Source organism: Nothoprocta perdicaria, unplaced genomic scaffold (assembly GCF_003342845.1).
Source record: "Nothoprocta perdicaria isolate Ctin4 unplaced genomic scaffold, notPer1 scaffold_67, whole genome shotgun sequence".
NCBI lineage: Eukaryota > Metazoa > Chordata > Aves > Tinamiformes > Tinamidae > Nothoprocta > Nothoprocta perdicaria.
In genome coordinates, this window is record NW_020455943.1 from 1462088 (window position 1) to 1468750 (window position 6663).

A 6663-nucleotide genomic window follows, 5' to 3' on the forward strand; every position below is an offset into this window, starting at 1 on the left:
AAATAAAAAAGCCCCACTGGAAAAAAGAATCCTAGCTTATCTGCTAAAAGCCATTTCTGTGTGTAACCATAGGAGAACAAAATAAAACAAAATAGCCCAGAGGCATGTGATGATGAGCCCATGAATAACTATCTAGGTGTTTAATTTATATCCTGTGAGTAATCTCAGTGATTCAACAGAACTTTACAGTGCACCAGATACCTCCTGCAGCTCTGCCAGGACAGCGGCTGCATTGGCTTGCACACCACGTAACGTTAACAACCCCTCCACCTAGCTGCATTTTTCCATAGTGTCAACACATGCAGCTACAGACAAGCAGAAGCTCGTTGCAGTGTTATTTTGGCGGAAGTGCCAAAAATTATTTATTTCAACAGACTTCTGAGCATATGGCGTTGTTACGCTTAAAAGTACATTAAGCGGGCTACACATAATAGTGGATATTTTTGTTATGGGTAGAAAGACTGATCATTAGACACTAAAAATACACTAGTAGTATTATATATGATTAAGGAATGTTCTTTTTGGTGGTGCCTTATTAGTGAACCTGCTATGAAAACTGCATTTATTAGAGAGCTAATAGCACTTCAGTTTATATTGGACCACAAGCTAACAACCTCCTGGGTGACTATACTGCTATTACTGGGTGATCAGAATGGGATTATCAGCTAGGGACTGTAATAATATGGCCCAGTTTGGGTTCAATCAGTCACTAACGTGCAAATTATGTCACCAACATAAAATAGTAATACAAAACAAAGTATTGAAAAAGGTGCCAGTAGTGGATTTGGCACTGGAAATATCATGTGAGCTGTGTAGTAAATATTTGAAAATATGGAGTCTTTTAAAAATTATGGCCAAGCTTTTTCTTATTTTAGTAATATGGATTATGGTCTATTGTGCTGGGTATTGCCACTTGCTGAATATGTTTAAAGAACATGTTTTGAAAAGACATGCAAAACTTTAAATCTAATTAATAGAAGATGTGACCTAAAAGTCCTGAGAACCAGCCCTGGCCCTCCCAGCTTGCATCTCAGAACGGTTGCTCTCTCCAATAGTGCAGTGTTCAGCTGCATTTCTACAAAACTACAGTTTTCCGCCTGCTCTGTGAAAGACCTACGCAGTCAACAGAGGCAACCAACAGACAGACTAGACAGACTTGCCAAAAACATGTAAAGAGCCATCTCAGGAGTGAAGGAATCTACTGGCATCAGCTTTCCTTGCTACTAATTATGCAGCTCTACCAGCACTGCCGAAAGTGAAAGGGTTCATCTCCTACCCCGTCCAGGTGCCTCCAGAGAAGCTTGAGTGACTCAGGGCAATCAAAGAAGTTCAACCCTCTAGTTACCTGCCTTTCCCTTTTGCTAAAGGTTATTGCCTCCAGAGTCATCGGACCATCATTCCAAACATCCTAGCTCATCATATTAATGTAAGACACTACCAGTTTGGGATTTATTATTGTGTTTTTTTGTTTTGTTTTTCTTTTTTTTTCCCCAAAATGGTACTTTCAGGAGAGGGACAACTTACACAGGTGAAGAAGACAGCTTCTCACATTGACTTGTTATGAATGGCCAGATATTTTCAGGAGAAACTGTTGTGCATCAGGTTCTGTGACTTCCTTTAGATCAGATTGAATGATACCATAGATGGAATTTCAAATAATCTGGTTCATAGGGTAGTTATTGACATTTTTAAACTACAGAGTTAAAGAGGTGAAGACCCTCAACAGCAGGGACTACAATAGCAGGAAATCTGGAGACAGTATAAAGTAGTTAAAGGAGAGGGAAAGGAGAGGGAAATGATCCCGCAAGACTCAAAATGCTGTAAAACTGAGGAGGAAAAGACAGATTTTTTTTTTTTCTGAGCACCTTTGAGCTGCAGTAGTTAATATTCTGGAGAAAACAAATCTACTGTAAAGATTCAGCATCTTAAATGAAGTGTTTGGCTCCTCTGTAGTAGAACAAGCAAAGGCCAAAACACAGTTCCTACTATTTCAACTACAAGAGGAAAAAGATCAGACAAATCAGCCTGGCCTTATTTGTAATGTAAAGAAGCAAGCAAGAAATCCTTTGCATCTGTTTAAAAAATAAAAGCCTTTGTTCATCATCTTTCAGATACTCATACAAGTACAAAAATATTGATTCAAGTGGGAACAATCAGACTAAATTGCAACGTTACAGTATTCTCCAGGAATGGTTCAGATTGCATAAGCTCCTGAGAAATGCTGTATTTTCATATCTTAGGGTAAGCAAAAAGGGAAAAAAAAAAGGATAGAGAAGTAAAGCTCTCATATAAATTTATCCATGGAAAAGATTACTGGTATCTGATAGAGGCAGTGCTTCCGTCTACGGAGCCCAGCTGTATGGTTAAAGTTAGGAGTCAATATGCAAATAGCAAAATACCAATCAATGCTATTATGTGACAGGCCTCAGAAAGCCTTAATTTCACATGGCTCCTCCATTTCCGCAATAAGTCCTGGATAATTCCAAATTTATTACTCACTTGTAATAAAGACATGAGCTAAAGTAGTCGAATTGCTGAACTTGCCCTTGACAGATGCTTTATCGAGCATTTTAAAACACATGAGAAAGATGCAGTTTATTTATTCTCTCATTTATTAAGACTATTAATGCATAAACATACACCCCTTTTTATTTATATATATGTGTGTGTATGTTAGTATATGGGTACCCTATATATATACACACACAAATATATATATACACACACGCGCGTATATATATAATATATAATATATAATATATAATATATAATATATAATATATAATATATGATATATGATATATGATATATGATATATGATATATGATATATAATATATGATATGTGATATGTGATATGTGATATGTAGTATATAATATATAATATATAATATATAATATATGATATATGATATATGATATATAATATATAATATATAATATATAATATATAATATATAACATATAACATATAATATATAATATATAAATAAATATAGGAGGTATCAAAAGTTGAGTCTTGCCAAGGTGCATATTTAGGTAATATTAAATGATAAAGATAAGCATGACTATCTACCTCAAAACCACAAATTGTTATTATTTAAGTAAACAAAAATATGCAGAGTTTAATGCAAACAATCAAAGAATTACAAATATAAAAGAAGAACTTGTACTTTTAAAAAGGAAAATATGAAAAAAAAGTAGAAATATGTATTATTTTCTAACATTCCTCAGGCTTTCAAGACTGTACAGGGTTTCGAGTAGCGGCCTAGGTTATTGAACAGCGGCAGCTCTGTCGAGCATCCTTGGGCAACATCTGAAAATAGTCCTAATTGCAGCTATCCCAGACTCTCCTGCTGTAGCTCGTGGTGGCACCGGTTCCTGCTGCAGTGCTGCGTCTTCAGGATGCTCAGCCTGCTTGTGCACCTCATGCCAGTGCTGCCAAGGGCTTTTGTGAAGCCCCTGTGTGGTCGATTCATACCTATTGCTTATGGCTTATATGGCTTGATGCATATAAGCTATGCACTGCCACCCCATTTCATGAAAGTGGATGGATAAATAACCATGTGGGATTTCACAACACGATACAAGAAGTTGAAACTGGAGTAAGGAATCATTTGTTACCTTTTTTTGCTTCTCCTCTTTACTCGGATAAATGAAAATAGATTCTGCATCCCTAAATATTCCAGCTCTACTCTCAGCTTTTTCTGGGTGTTATGAATACCTGCTCACCTTTTCCTTCTCTTTCCCTGCCACATGCACACTCACAGGGCAGTTCAAAACAGATCACGGCAAAACCTCTCCACCCAGTCCATGTATGCTTTTGATTTGGGTTTACCTTGGCTTGCATTGTTGTTCTTTTAAGAGAAGGGCAGTACTTACGCTAAAGGCTCCAATAATATTTATCACAACCAGTTACAGCAAGTCTGAGTGGAGCAAATAAACCTGCTCCAGGAGGCAAGTTGAACCACTGCACAATGTGCTGCCGTTTGAGCCCCATGTGCTAAATTAGTTAGACAAGTCACTATCGTGTAGATTACAAGGCATAATTTGAAATAAGAATGCAGACTATTTTTACTGGTGAGTGCCCTTTTTCATCAGAATTTGCAAACCATGCATATATTACATATTTCTGTTAAATACTCCGAGCATTTTTTTGTATTGAGACAGTGAATGAAGGTGGTTTGTCCCAGCTGCGCACTGCAGCATTTGTAAAACGCTCGTGGAACTCCTGCACTAATTAAAGAACAGTGTTTCCATGGCAGGGCAGCACCCCTCCCATTTCTTCCTGAGGAAACAATATGGTTATATATTATAAATTATGGCTAATTATCTCACATCCTGTTTCCTCATTGCCCTAAACACAGGAAACCTTTTCTTCTTCATGATACTCAATCTTGCTATTAATAACATCTTTCATTTCTACAGCGGGATCTTCTCCAGAGGATTCCAATGTTTCTCCACGGAGCACACTCGAAACGTGACCACTAACTGGTACAATGGGAGAAGAACATTGTGACCAAGAGCATGACAAAATTCCTCTGATTCTATGTGAAAGGATTGCTGCTACCCACAAAGAGCTGAGCGAGTTTTATTTTCTCGGGCCTTATCCAAGATCCTCCCCCTCAACTTCAGAGCCAGAAAATACTTTAATTGAACAGGAAGCTGTCAGGAACTGACGCCTGGTTCCTGGATATGGAAATATTGTGGATCTGAAATGTATGTTGCCAAATTTTATCTGATCCCATCCCACCCGTCAAACTGGAGTTTTGCCAAAGATTATGCCAAAAGAGTTTTTCTGTTTAGCTTGCTAAATGGCAAACGTGGCTGTTTTAACAGCAACAGTGGAAGCAAGAGTAGCTGATTAATCCTGTTTAATAAGTTATAGGAGGAAAAAAATATTAAATGACTCTTGAGCAAAGTCCAGTGTTGACGTCTGAAAGATACAGATAGGCTGGGTTACATGGGACAAGGCTATTAACAAGCAGTGAATCAAAACGCAGGTTTAACTCTGACAACTGTAAAATGACTCCAGCACGGACTCCAGCACTGACTCCAGCACGGACCACAACATTCACTAAAATGCACACAAGAGAAAAAGAAAGTTCTCTAAATTGACTAGAGACTCACAACGGATTTTTTTTCAGTTAAACCAAACTTTTGCAGGCCAGTCTCTTACCATCCTTTTGGTTAAGAAGCAGAACTTGTGTATCCTCATTACCTGAGTATATCTGGACTCATCTTGAATAATTCTGCTGACTTTTACTTACAGCAGATGATGCTGTATTTCAGAATAGGAAAGTTTACAAGCAACGACATGCTGCATGTAGCTAAAAAGGCATAAAATCTCAACCTGACAAAGCTTTCAAAAGAAGGAAAATTGAAAAACTCTAACACTGAATAATTCTATCAGTTCAGCCAAACAGCTAAGGTGTTTTGGCATACAAAACACACAACCTATTTATTTATACATACATATAAATATATACGTGTATAAATATATATGTGCATATACAGACAAAAGGCAGAATTTAAAGATTAAGAATTTCTTCTTGCTAGTAAGTACCAGAGATTTCAGAAAACCATGTGATTACAAAAAATGAGATAAGCCACCTGGTTTATTTCCAATAAATTCAACTTTTTCTCCTAATATACATGAACACAGGCCAAAGCTGATTTTGAAATAAAACTAATAATCAGAGTCCATTGCTGGAAAGGGGAAGAAAGAGATTCTCAGAAATTTTCTGGAAAAAGTAATCAAGCAAACTATTTGTAAGTGCTTGGGATATAAGAAAAAGATAAGTAAAAATCTTGCTAATTTTTCAAGAATAATTCACTGGCTTGTTTGTTTTTCCTCTTAGAGAAAGTGAATAAGGGAGAAATAGCACTTATATTTGATTTTTGTAGAGCTTTTGAAGTCGTTTAATCAAAAAAAAAAAGGAATTTTAAAAAGTCAAGAACAGTTTTTTAAAAATCCATACAAAGAGAAATGCACAGCAAGGTGCATGAGGTCTCAGCAGTTGCCAGAACCCAACTTAGGCTTCTTTTTTATATCATTTGAATATATTGATATTCTTCAACAGCTCAGGATCCAGACGCAAAACAGAAGAATTGTTCATTGCCCAAGTGAACTTCTTTCCTTCTAAAGTCTGCACTTCCCTACCTAGGTAGGGAAGTACAGGTTTTAGGTTTAGTCTAGTTTATAGGTTTAGTACAGGTTTATGGGTTTTAGTCTTGATTACTGTTTTCCCTGCAGCCTGCCAGTGAATCCAGTACCTTCCTTTCTTCCCGTGACCCTGCCTAAAGAGTTCTCGTGCTGAATTCCAGCTCTCCTAAGCTAATCCTACATTGACCTTCTGTCAGGGACCACAACAAGGTGTCACGGCTCTTGCTGCAAACTGATCCTGACATAAACATCGCTCCAGATGGGCTGAACCAGCAGCACCCCGGGTATGACGAGACACGGCCGGGGAGCTGCTCCTTCTCCCCCCATCCTTGCGGCGGATTCAGGCTCCGGGTTTCCCGGCCATTGTGGGCATGGGGGCTCCACTGGGCCCAACGCAGGCCTCCCGCCGCCATCACCGCCCCGCCACGGGGGCGCGTAGGCCTCCCTGCGGCCGTAACGCCCCCCAAGAAATGCACCACACAGACACCCTCTTACTAA